Source organism: Petaurus breviceps, unplaced genomic scaffold, assembly GCF_028583685.1.
Source record: "Petaurus breviceps papuanus isolate PSGF00001 unplaced genomic scaffold, PetGlider_PUasm1.0 90778, whole genome shotgun sequence".
Lineage (NCBI taxonomy): Eukaryota > Metazoa > Chordata > Mammalia > Diprotodontia > Petauridae > Petaurus > Petaurus breviceps.
In genome coordinates, this window is record NW_027187343.1 from 1,474,652 (window position 1) to 1,488,187 (window position 13,536).

Here is a 13,536-nt window from a genome sequence, read left to right on the forward strand (position 1 = left end):
ATATATATATATATATATATATATATATATATATATATATATATATTTAATATCCATTGGTATAGATTACAACCCACCCTAACCTTCCCATCCCATACAATTCTTACTTATGTTCTTCTATGTGACTCTCATGGAACACTCATCCATCAAAAATCCAAAAGTGAAGTCTTTTAGATCAGGGGTTCTTAACCTCTTTTGTATCATAGACATTTTGGGCAGTCTGGTGAACCCTATGGACCTCTTCTCAGAAAAAATGTTTTTAAATACATAAAACAAAATATTCAAGATCACAGTCAGTCAGTCAACAAGCATTTATAAAGTACTTACTCTGTTACAAACACTGCACTAAGCACTGGAAAAAGTAGAAAGATAGTTCCTGTCCTCAAGGAGCTAACTTTCTAAAGGGGAAGACAACACATTAAATGAAGCTGAAAGGGGGTGGTGGTGGTGGTGGTGGAGAGAGGGAACCAAAGGAAACCAATTACATTGAAATGCAATTATAAAAATAAATAAAGGGAACATTCACATTCAGAGGCCTTACTTCAGGTCTTCTTCACTCTGGCTACCTATCCATTATCTCCTGATCTTACTATCTGACTAGCCCACCTTCTTTTCCAATCACACATCTCAGTAATATGCCTTGTGTTATTTCTTGGAGTGTAGGTCATCACTGGAAATAAATTGCACCTTGCTGATGCCTTCCATGAACCTTGGTGTTAATAATTAGAGGCTCAGTGAACAAAGCTATTTTTGTGGTTACATTAATCAAGAAAGTTGGTATGATCTTTGCATATGCATGAGAAACTCCTTGTTGGAAGAAAGCTAGCGGAGGAGTCAAACACATTTCCAGAGAAAAGGTCAGGACTACATTAAAATTAGTAATTGGGAAGTATTTAACAAAATACAATAAAATATAGATAACATTACATTTTAAAACTAGGTCAATGTGCAGCCAGTAGGGATCTTTAAATATCAAGGATCCTTTTGCTTCCATTTTCTTTCTGAGCTTGGCACCATTGGAATAGAGCCTTTAAAGTTACATTTGCTTCTACATAGTCTGTCGATTTTTGGAATCAGCAATAATAAAAATGCAGTGGGAGATACAAATACAATCAATGAAACGATCATTCGGGACAGACTGGTAGGAGAACCAGGAGAGAGGAGGTGTCACCAAAGCCTAGAGGGGAGAGTGAATGGATGCACAGATTCTCCCCTCCCTGGAGGGAAGAGTGAGGTTGATGACTTTGCACTCAAATCCAATTCATTTGCAAGTTGACATCACCCAGCTGAAGTCATTGGTCCTCTTAGAGAACAGAATGAAGGACAAACAACAAACAGAGAGGAAAGGGTATCCACGAGGAGGTGGTCATTCAGATGGAGCAGAAAGGTTGGTCAAGAAAGATGAGAATTGAGAAAAGAAAAAAATTAGCTTTGTCAATTAAGAGATCTTTGGGAAGTTTGGAGAGAGCAGTTTCCAAAAGGGTCAGAGGTTGAAAGTCAAGTTGATAAGTGTTAACAATTGAGTGAGAAGAGAGGGAAGGAAATGTAGGCAGTGAGTATAAATAACTAATAAATGAATATCTAAGAGTTTGGATGAGAAAGAGAAGAGAAATGAAGGATGATGGTTAGAGGGCCTAATGAAAGTTTTTTAAGGGGAGACTCAGGCTTGTTTGAAGTTAGTAGGAAAGAAACCAATATGCCTAGTAGGGAGAGTTTCAGGATTAGAGAATGAGAGGGGATGATTTTACGTAGATCAAAAGGCAGATATGTGGCTCAGTAGTGGCTAATGTTCTCTCAGTTAACTTTTGAGGGTCTGTTTTCATTTATTTATTTATTTGTACTATTCTTTTGTATCCCCTAGCACAGTGCCTGGCACATAGTAGGCTCTTAATGCTTCTTGCTTGTTTGCTATTTCTTTAAATTACTTTAGTTTGAATGAATTGTGACCTCTGATTGACTAAAGAGAAAGTAAACACATTTGTGGGGGCTTTTGAGCTATCATTTTGTATGGATGTGGACCCACACAGTAAAGCTGGGGGTGGCTATTCTGGATGTTGTATCTGGGAGAGGGATATGGTCCCCTCTCCCACTCCCTACTCCATTTCTATCCTCAGTGACAGAGGAACATTTGGACCTTGGAACTTTAATTTCTGATGGGCTACTCAGAAGTAGACACAGCACTGAGGAAGATAAATTTGGAAAGAATAGTTGAATCAAACATAGTACATGCTGAAGAACTTGGTGCTGGAATTGACAAAATCTTGAAAGTAAGGAGGGACCACTTAACCAGACTGCTCAGCATCTGGGGTCCTCTATACCCTGCAACATCCAACTATCCCTCTGGTTTTCCCTAGAATATCCCTCCACCATTCTGTCCCCCTTCTTCTATTGGTGAGTTCTTCCTGGGGCCTCTATTTTGGGTAGGGGCCCAACCTTCATTCCCCTCCTGGCCCTCTACTCTCTATCACCACTCCCTTTCCAGCTCCCTTTTCTACACTGTCTTTCCGGGTTAGAATATAAGCCCCTTGAGGGCAGGAACCGGCTCCCTCCCCCTTGTATTTGTATCCCTGAGGCTTAGCACAGTGCCTGGCACATTGTAAGTGTTTTATAAATGTTTGTTGCCTTCTACCAGTTTTTCTTTAGCACCTACATAGTCTAGTTCACACAGCTAGGCATTTACTTATTCATAATGTATTAATTAATTAAAAAATATTTATGTCCCTACCCTGTATAAAGGGATATAGTGGTTAGGTCTTCTTTTCTCAAGTAGTTTATAGTCTAGAAAGCGAGGTGATATGTACACCAATGACTATAAGACAAGACCTAATATGCAGTGGTAAGATTAAAGCTGCTAGAACATTTGAGAGGAGAGACAGGTTGCCAGCTGTTCAGGGAAGGCTTTATGGGATTGGGCAGGGAGGGGGATATTTTAGTTGGGCATTGAAGAATGCCTAGGATTTTGTTAGATGATGTGGGGAAAAGGGCTTTTTGGAGGGAAGACTATTACAGGTAGGAGGGATAGTATAAAGTATAAGCAGTCATGCTATTGGGAAAGCCTAGGATGTTTTCAGAAAACATTGAATGCTCTATTTAGCTGGAGTGTAGGTGATGGATAAGAGATGAAGTTGGAAAGGTAAGTATTGTATGTTATCGAAGGCAAATCTTGGATGTGTTTAGAACAGCAACATGGTATAAGCTATATTCTGTCTAATAGTTGCGGTTAAAGTCTTGCCAACTTTCAGTAGCTTCCCACTGTCTTTTTTTAAAAATAAAGTATAAACTCCTGATCCTAGTATACAACACCATCTTTGGCCCCACCCTACCCTTATAAAGTTTTCTAGAATTCTTCCTCTTCACGTACTGCATGTTCCAGACAGAGTGGACTAATCTTTGTCCCATCTTCTCATTCTGCTCACTTCTGTCTCCATCCAATTCTTAATTTTACCATTTATGACCTGTGTACAAGTTATTTAAACTTTCTGAGTCTCAGTTTCCTCATCCATAAAATAATTTTTTGTGTTATTCCATAAGTCATGAGGAAAGCTTTTTGTAAACTGGATTACCATTTATTCATTCAACACGAGTTATTAAGAACATTGAATTTGGCAATCCAAAGAACTTGGGTTTGAATGCTAATCCTGATAAAAATGAGACTGCAGCTGCTAGATGGTCAAGAAAAAATATAGAAAACAGAGTTTGTTCAAGGGTTATGCTGGGAGGTTGTCAGGTTCAGACCACTAAATTTGTTCTTTTATGTGCTTATCACTTCTTATTGTACTGGGATTAGTCTTACCTTCTTGAGTTTGGCAGTCCTCTGAGTCCTGGTCTGGGCAGGGTTTTCCTCAGAGCTTAGTCAGTGGATGGCTGAGTAGGTTGAGTAGCCCTCAGGGATATGATCTGTTTGTGTTGGGTTTTCAAAATTCAGTATTTCGGGAGGCAATTGCTCTTAGAAGAAATGAACCTTATTTCTCATCTTTTCATGCATTGGCCCTGGTGCTTGCTGAATTCTGAAACTGGTGCATGTGTCTTGCTGGACCTGCTCAGTCTGTCTACATCCAGGTTTGCTTGTCACACATTGAAAATGAAAATGAAAATGGTATTAGTTCCTCAATCTTCAGATTTTATAGAATGTGTAACACTAGAGTTGGAAGAATGACTATTGAAATCCTCTAGTCAATCTCCCTCATTTATAAAGAGGAAATGACAATCCAGAAAAGTTAACCAGAATTAAGATCACAGGATCACATATTTAGAGGCACTTATGTGACTGGATATTAGATAAAGTACATAGTTGCTGGACCTGGAGTCAGAAAGATCCAAGTTCAAATCCTGTCTCACATAGAAGCTGACCAAGTCACTTCACTTCTCTCAGACTCAGTTTCCTCATCTGCAAAATGAGGATAATTATAGCACCCTCCAGAGTTGTTGTGAGGACAAAATAAGAATATTTGTGAAGTAATTTGCAAACCTTAAAGTGCTATATAAGTGATAATTATTATTATTACTGTTTTCATTATTGTTTAGAGCTTGAAGGGACCTTAGAGGGGAAGATCACCAATTAATGGCAGAACTAGGATTAAAACCTAAATCTTTTGGGGCGGCCAGGTAGTACAGCCAGTAAGAGCACCGGCTCCAGTGTTGAGAAGACCTGGAGATCGGATTCCGGGCTCAGACACTTAGCACCCACCCAGAAACACCTGGCCGTGTAACCTTGAGCAAGTTACTTAACCCCAATTGCTTAAAAAAAAACAAACAACCCTAAATCTTTTGATTGTTAGTGCCCTTCCAATTATATTATGATGAAGACAGCATAGCACAGTCCTGACCACTGGACCAACTTTTGGAGATGTTCATGAGTTTAAAAAAAGATCCTGTGTGTATAGTAATTAATAACTCACTTGTTTGCTAACCTTTCAAGATTTGCAAAGCCTACCTCCTGGCTTCTCTGGCTTTCTTCAAATCTCAGCTACAATGTTACCTTTTATAGAAATTTTGCCTTTTCCTTTCCTGGTCCCCCTTAATGCTAGTGCCTTCCTTCTAGTGATTATTCCTATTTATCTTGCATAAAGCTTGTTTGTAGGTATGTATTTATTTATTTGCATGTCATCTCCTACATTAGATTGTGAACTCCTTGGGATTAGAAACTGTCTTTTCCCTTTCTTTGTATCCTGGGCACTTGGTTCAATGCCTGGCAATTAGAAGGCAGTAAAAATGCTTACTGACAGCTACTGAGCCAGGCAGATCTCTCTACACCTGGCGTCTCTCCTCCTAGAGGTCAGCCTCTCCTGGCTAGTCCTCTAAAGGTAGTTAACTTGAAAGTTTTTCAGCTAGTGGGAGGTAACTTTCAGTGATTGTGCAAGTGAATTTCAATGATACTGATATCTCCTGTGTGAAGTCCAGAATCTAGGGTCACATCTACACCATGATAAGGCTGTGATGTAGGCCTTTAGTGGAGTATAACCACACGCAAATATCTTTATTATTTAAACACTTGATAACTCACATTTCACATATGCTCTTTAAAGGGATTGGGTTTCAGGGTGGATTGCTACTGTGCCTAATATAGTGCCAACCTCTTAATAGCCATACTTCGTTCACTAGTTAATGAGGGTGCAATGGGAGATAAATAGGAAATACTTTAAGCAGCAGTTACTCTAAATTCAGGTTTACAGGATTCCACGTTAATGGGTGGAGCAACTTCGAATGAACAGCCAACCACTGGCTCTATAGCCCAGGGCTGGCTCCTTACTACACAGAAAATGTCCCTTTATCCTAGATGAGACCAGAGTTCTTAAAGGTGGCCTTACTTAGTGAACCTATACCAAATAGGTGATGGAGTTCTGAGATTGAGAAACTGAAGGTGATAGAATAGGTTACCAGTAAGTGGGAAAAGAAAGTACCAAGGAAGCTCTATTCCCCTTTACTACTCATCTTAAATGCTCTTCCTGCTCATCTCCTTGGGGCAGCTAGGTGATGAAATAGATCAGGAAGACATCTTCAGGAGTTCAAATCTGGCCTCAAGACACTAGCTTTGTGATCCTGGACAAGTCACTTAACCCTCTTTGCCTGTAAAATAGTCTGGAGAAGGAAATGGCAAAGCACTCTAGTATCCTTGACAAGAAAACCCTAAATGGGGTCATGAAGTCAGACACTACTGCAAACTACTCAAGTACCACCTCATCTCCACTTTCAGGCCTCTCTGAAGAATCAGTCCAAGTCCCACCTTCTGCAGGAGGCCTTTTCTAGTCCAGATGCAGGTCCATGTGAACTGCGCTTAAATGCAGAGATCACACATGTGAAACTAACGGATATATGTGGGTCATCTCTCAGTTTCTGTCCTGCACTTTCCAGCCCCATTGGGCAGTCACTCCACCCACTGTCTTTGAACAGCCTGTTTCTAAGAGTCTTAGGTCAAGGACCTAATCACTTTTTTTTTTCTGGCTCGTTTTAGGAAGAACTAATCTGTAACCCCGTTAAACAAAACACCCATCCATTTGTTTACACAACAAGATTAGAAAGGGAAATGAAGCCAAAGTAAAGGAAGCCATGAGAAGTTAACTATGGACAAGCAGACAGCTGGCCGGTGCTGTTTCAGGCTCTTATTTTTTTTTCTTGTAAACACAGGCCAAGCAGGCAACAAGCATGTCCGGGCTGACTATGTGCCACACACTGTTCCAAGTACTGGGGATACAAAGAAAGGCCAAAGCCAGTTCAGCACAGACAGGTACACGGACGAACTGGAGGAAATCCACAGAGGGAAGGTCCTATCGTGAAGGGGCAACAGGGAGGGCTTCCTGCGGAAAGCGGGATATCAGAGCTGAGGCTGCAGAAGAGCGTTCCAGGCATGCGGGAAAACCTCCAAGTCTAGAGAACAGCAGCGAGTAACACATAAGCAGGTTGGAATGGGGGGCGGGGCAGGTGAGGAAGCGCAGTTTTATATTTGCTCCTGGAAGGTATAGGGAGCCACTGCAGTATACTGAATAGGGTTGGGGGAGGGGAGCGGAGGGGGAGAGAGAGGAGGGAGGGAGAGGGGGGAGAGAAGGAGAAAGAAGGGAGGGGGAGGGGAAGAAGGGGAGCGAGACTTCCCAGTTTCAGCTCCCCGGGAGTTGCCTGCATCTATTTTTTCCCCCCTCCCTGAAGCCTGGCCATGGGGGAGGTCTGGCGAGGAAGACCGTTTGCAACACTCTCAGCATGGACCAGAACGTCAAAGGCCTCAGGCAGGGAGAGAAATGCCCCGCCCCTCACACCCTCCTCCGGGCCGGGCTAGCACAGACCCAACCCAGGCGCCATGAAAACAGCCTAACTACCGTATATTTTACTGGCCGAAGGAGGGAGGAGGGAGGAGCGATGAGCGGGGGGGTGGGGGTGGGGGGGAGGGGCGCTCGGAGTGGCCCAAGACCAAGAAGAGCTGCCTCCCATTGCCCTCGCATCTCTCCGTTCTCGCTCCTGATTGGCCCAGGCGCCAGGAGTCCGGGCACGGCGCACGGCTCGCCGCTCGCTGCTCGCTGGGTTCCTCTACGCTGCGGCTCGTGCGGCTGCCTGGGGCCACGTTCCGAAGGAGGAAGTGGCGTAGCCAATCGGAGCGACCCCGAGGGGCGGTGCTTACGGTCGCCCCAGGATCTCGCGCGGTGCTGCTGGAGAGTTGGTAAACATAGCCTGAGCGCGTGCAGGACCCACAGTGCTGAGCGGGAGGGTGACTGTGCCCTGGCTGGTGCGCTGTTGCCAGAGGCAGAGGTGGAGGCGGGCTGCTGACCTCCGGGTTCCCAGGTAAGGCTGCAGCCCCTTGCGCTTGCTGCATGCACTGCTGGAGGAAAACGAGAGCCCTCGCAGCAGCCACAACCTTTGCAGCCTCCGAGCCCCTCCCGCCCATTCTGACATCCGTCCCCTCTTGGTGCCCAGGACCCGGTTGCCGCTGCCCCCTTCCCGGGGTTCCCTGTGGCTCTCGTCCGCGGGAGCGGAGCGCGGCTGGCAGTGGTCTGGGGCCCAAGCCCCAGCCCTGGAGCGCCTGGAGACGCCGCGCGCTGCAGCCCAAGTTCATGAGCAAGCCTAGGCATTGCTCATTCCTCCCCCGCACCCCGTGGCCCGTGCCTGGGGGTATCTGTTTGCCCACTGCCTCTTCCAGATTCTCTTTACTCGAGCTCTCTAGTCTCAGGCTCAGGGTCTAGCTTCTGACTTTCGGCCCCTTCGGATGTGGGAGCTGCCTTCCACGCGCGAGCCATGCCCACACCTCATCCACACCTCCACAACTTACTTTGTCAGGCCATTGGCCAGAGTTCCATGCCATCCTGCCCCATAGATCTCGGGCAAGAGGGCACGCCTGGCAGTTGGCACTCTTTTCTCATGTAGACTTAAGTGTAGACTTGGACTGCACTTCTCTTCGCCCCATCCTCTGCAAGTGTGGTCTAAGAACTGGTCCCATGATTTGGGATTAGGAGAACACTGGCTCTGAGGCTTGCTAGTCGTGTTAACCCTGGGCAGAATGCATAATCTCTCAGCCTGTAAAGTGGAAGTTCTTGCACTGCCTACCACAGGATCTGTATTTGTGTGAAAACATGCTTTGAAGGCTATATAAATATGTATGCTTAAATGCTTGTTTTTTTATTTGTTTTTTGGAGGCAGTGCTCTATCCTAGCTACCTAGCTGCCCCTTAAATGCATAGCTGAAGAACGGGAAAAGTGAATGTCTGGGCTTCTTTCTTGCCAGAGGACTTGAAAATGCATTCATGCCAACCTGCTGGTTGTCATGCTGTAAAAGGGCAGGCTGAGCTGGCAGGGGACTGAGGGACTTACTCAGACTGTGGCAGGAATATCCCTTCTCGGAGAGGAGGGAGAGCAAGGTGGCTGTGGTTAAGCCAAGAGCCTGAAACACTTAAACTAAGTCTTAAGAAGTAGGAGAAGGGGCGGCCAGGTAGCACAGCGAGTAGGAGCACCGGCCCCAGAGTCAGGATGACTTGGGATCAAATCCGGGCTCTGATACTTAGCACCACACCCAGAAATAACTGGTCAGTGTAACCTTGAGCAAGTTACTTAACCCTGATTGCTTAAAAAAAATAAAGAAAGAAAGAAATAGGAGAAAAAAAATGAATTGTAGATAGTTATTTTTGCTATTGACTTATTCTCCCTTGTGTATCCTGCAAGATAAGTGAGTAGGTCCGATGTCCTCTAACCCACTTAGGCTCACAGATTTATAGATAGAAGGGATTTCATCTAGTCCAGTGCTTCTTAATCTTTGTGTGTCATGGACCTCTTGAGTAGTCTGGTGAAGCCAATAGATCAACTCTTTCTCAAGAGTATAATTTTAAATATTTAACACTTTAAATATTTAAAATATCAGTATGTTTTAAAATATTTAAAACAAACATCATAGCATTAAAAAAGAAACCAATTATATCGAAATAGTTACCAAAAATATTTTTTAAAAAAAGTTCACAAAACTCAGGTTAGCAACCCCTGTTGTAATCTGTCTCTCTTATTTTACAAAAGAGGGAACTTAGCTCCAGAGAATTTAATCGACTTAGCAGGGGTACACAAGTAGTAAGTGGCAGAACTGGAATTTGAACCCTGGTACCCTGATTCCCCAATCTTTCTTCTACTCTTTCTAATGTCATGCTATTCTACTTAACAATGCTTTTTCCTTTCTTTATTTTAATTAAGTAAATGTTTTGTTGATTCTCTTTTTAAAAATAAATTTATTTAAAGTTTTTGACCTTCACTTTTATAACATTGAGTTCTAAATTCCCCCCATCTCCCCAAGATGGCATATAATCTGATATAGGTTATACATGTGCAATAATATTAAACATATTTCCACATTAGTTATGTTCCAAAAGAAGAATCAGAACAAAAAGGAAAAACTACAAGAAATAAAAAACAAAAAAAGAGAAAATATTGTGCTTTGATCTGTATTCAGACTCCATAGTTCTTTCTCTGGATGTGGATAGCATTTTCCATCGTGAGTCTTTTGGAATTGTCTTAGATCGCCATATTGCTGAAAAGAGCCAAGGATATCAAAGTTGGTCATTGTACAATGTTGCTGTCATTGTATACACTATTCTCCTGGCTCACTTCACTCAGCATTGGTTCACATAAGTCTTTCCAGGTTTTCCCGAAATCTGTCTGCTCATTGTTTCTTAGTTCACAGTAGTGTTCCATTACGTTCATATACCACAACTTGTTCAGTCATTCCTCAATTGATGGGTATCCCCTCAATTTCCAATTCTTGGCCACCACAAAAAGAGCTGCTATAAATATTTTTGTACATGTGGATCCTTTTCCCTTCTTTATGATCTCTTTGGGATACAGACCTAGTAGTGGTATTACTGGATCAAAGGATCAAACTGTATACACAGTTTTATAGGCCTTTGGGCATAGTTCCAAATTGCTCTCCAGAATGATTGGATTAGTTCTTCACTCCACCAACAATGCATTAGTGTTACAATTTTCCCACATCTTCTCCAACATTTATCATTTTCCCGTTCTGTCATATTAGTTAATCTGATAGTGTGATGTAATACCTCTGAGTTGTTAATTTGCATTTCTCAAGCCTTCAAGGAACATTTACAAGGAGTAGTAGAGGCTAGCAGAAGAGAATTAAAGATGAGAGGATTAGGCATTGACCTTTGCAGTCTGGAAATGTTTGGAAAGTGCCCTTGGGTGGAGGCTCAGGTTGCAACTGTGACTTTGCCCTAGGTAAAGTGGGTGAAAGCAATGTAGAGTTTTGACCATCTGGCTATACTGTGCAAATGGTAGACCCAGTCTACCTTTAAGCTCTCTTTCTGGGGCTTAAAGTAACCAGTAGTTCTATTTTTGCCTCACCGACTCCCCACCAAGTAGAAGGGCATTGGCTGCCAATGTCAAAAGGACCTTTTTAAAAAAGCTTTGCTGATGCCTTTTGCTTTTTCTACCCCAGTATTTGCAACCCTCAAATTCCTGCCCCCCATTCTTCCTTGTAACAAAGAAAAACAGTTAATACAAAATCAATTGAGAAACCAGTTGACACAACATCTGACAGTGTAAGCAACGTAGAGCACCAGTAGTCACTCTTCCTATCTCTGAGATGAGAGAAGTGTATTTTTTCATTTCTTCCCCTGAGTCAAGATTGATCCTTACAAGTTAGTCTGAGTTTATCTGCCTATTAGTCTTGGTTTTGCTTATGTTATTTTAGCCATTGAAACAGGCACATTTTTAGGCTTTCCCAGTGTTCTCTGGCACAGGGTGACTGTCTCCCCAAGTGTAATGGTAATGTAATTTGAATTTGAAGATCCCTTTGTGTTGGCAAAGGTAGCAGGTACTTAGCACTTAGTAACTGATCAAGCCTCTGTTGGGGAACAGAAGGTATGAACTCCTGTCTCCTGTTACTGATGTAACAGGAAGAGGTTGGCTGAAACAGGAAGCTAATGCTGTGTATATATAAGGAAAAGCCCCAGAGAGGCACCGTCAGAATTTCTTGGGACCAGCATCTGGTGGCAGAGCAGCTACAGAGGAGAGAATGGAGAACTGAGCCAGAATTTCCTGAGAACTTGTGGTAGTGGAGCTTCTTCTGAACAGGAGCCCAGGTGACAGAGGAGCCCAGGAGAAGACTGAGGAAGCATGACTGGGATGCTGAGACTTTGTGGCTTGGTTGAGCCTTGAATTCCCTGGAGCAGAAATTGTGAAGGATCTGACATGGACCAATCCCTGTGAACTTCAGTGTGGAGCAGGACCTACCCAGAGAGCTGGACAAGGAATTGGGAGCTGTCTGCCATTGAACCCAGGTGACAGTCTGGTGAATCCAAGTAGAATCTGGGACCATGGAAGGGGATCCAGGGAATCTGAGAACAGGCCCCAAGTCAAGCTGAAAAGACCTCTCCCTGGGTACTGAGTATGGATGAAATTTCACTTTACTAGTAACCTGGGGTGGAGGTATTCTCTAATGACATGTACTTAGTGATTAATGATACTTAGTAATTGATTGCTGAATAATTGAGTTAACTTAAGTGTGCCCCATGAGTGGAAGACTTTGACTATTGTACTTTGAGATAATTGTTCTTTGTTCTAAATATTGTGACCACTTTGATAAAAACTGTGGCCGTTTTAATGATAAGCTGTTGTGAATATTATATTGTGATTTTTCTGGGATAAGTTGTAATATTGTGAATGCTGTGCCTTGATTTTCTGTGAATGTTTTGCTTTGTTGTGGAATAGAGTGTTCACTATACTGTGTAATCAGAACCTTAAAAGCTGTTCACAGTAGCATTCTTCTGGAAAGCTGCTTGTGCATGGCCTTACACCAAGTAATGAGGATGATGCTGCTCTGAGGAAGATAGGCACCCTGGCATATTAATTAGCTTAGGGGTTGCCCCATAGGGAAAGGAGCATCGTTTCTGTGTTTGAGAGGATGGATAGTCTTCATGAGGTTTCCCAGGGGGTCCTCAGTGGGAAGAATAAGGGCGGGGGAGGTGCTGAATTTCTCTTACAGAGTTTTGTATTTGTGATGAATAAACGACCAGTTCTCCAACTTGATAAGTAGGAGGGTTCATTCTCTCTTTATTGATTCAGAGAAGCATGGGAAGATTTGAGTGGCATAGAGGGAAGAAAGGGGAACCGAAAGAACTATGTGCTAACTATGTAAGCTGCCCTTCTGTAGCTAAATAATAATTATCACTGTATCCACATTAGATACAGAGTAAGAAAGGTCAGGAGGGGTTGCAAAATGGGGGACATTGGGGAAAGTCAGTATGCACATCCTAGGGTGGGGAAGGATAGCGTACTGTCATGAAAAGCTTTCCTTTTTTGTTTGTTTCAAGTATGCCTGTACTGGTCAATGAAAACCAAGTTTGAAAAAAGTGTGTGTGCGCATGTGTATATTTGTATATTATATATTCATATATTATTTATGTATATTTATAAATACACACACATAACACTTATAAATTTAAGTTTTTACTGAGAACCTGTTGGCTGCGAGACTATTCTTTTCCCTTTGAGTGAATTATATATATATATCAAAATAATGTATAACTGTTCTCTCTCCAAAGGGATATTACAGTCTTAGGGAACAGTATATATGTGAACAGAGTCAAGCAGGTAGTATTGGCTATTTAGGTCACTGCTGGTAGAAAATGCCCAGTTACCTCTCAGTTATCTATAAATGGATTAGTCCTCTTGTCTCAGGAGTCTTTTTACTTACAGCTTTCTGGCTCTCTGTTGGTGGGGTTACTAAGGGAGGGGGGCCAGGCTTTGTCTGAGGAGGGCAAGGGCCTGAATGTGTTTTCCCAAGCCAAGGTTAGTCAGAAGAAAATCTGCACCCCTCATGTACCCCCATGAGCATAACTTGTCAGGAGTTCATTGGGGCTGGATGGTGGTACATGTGAAATCCAGACTACCTGATGCTTCTGACTGATGGAATTAGATTTTGGGGTAGTGGGAAGAATAGATTTGAGGTCAACTCTTGACTTTCCTCTTTATTCCCCTTCTCTGGGCCTCATTTTTTTAAAATCATCATCATCCCCACCATTACAGTAACTAGCACTCATATGATAAAAGGGCATAATTATGC

The 13,536-nt window shown here is 42.9% G+C and overlaps 1 protein-coding gene across 2 annotated transcripts in view; it reads left to right on the forward strand.

The window, feature by feature from the left end:
* Window positions 1-7,589: 7,589 nt before the first annotated feature.
* Window positions 7,590-13,536, forward strand: part of COQ8A (coenzyme Q8A) — an 83,564-nt gene continuing 77,617 nt past the window's right edge. For both annotated transcript variants that reach the window (XM_069069118.1, XM_069069120.1), the window contains exon 1: window positions 7,590-7,767. The gene's annotated coding sequence lies outside the window, so the exon portion shown is untranslated. The remainder of the gene's footprint in view (window positions 7,768-13,536) is intronic.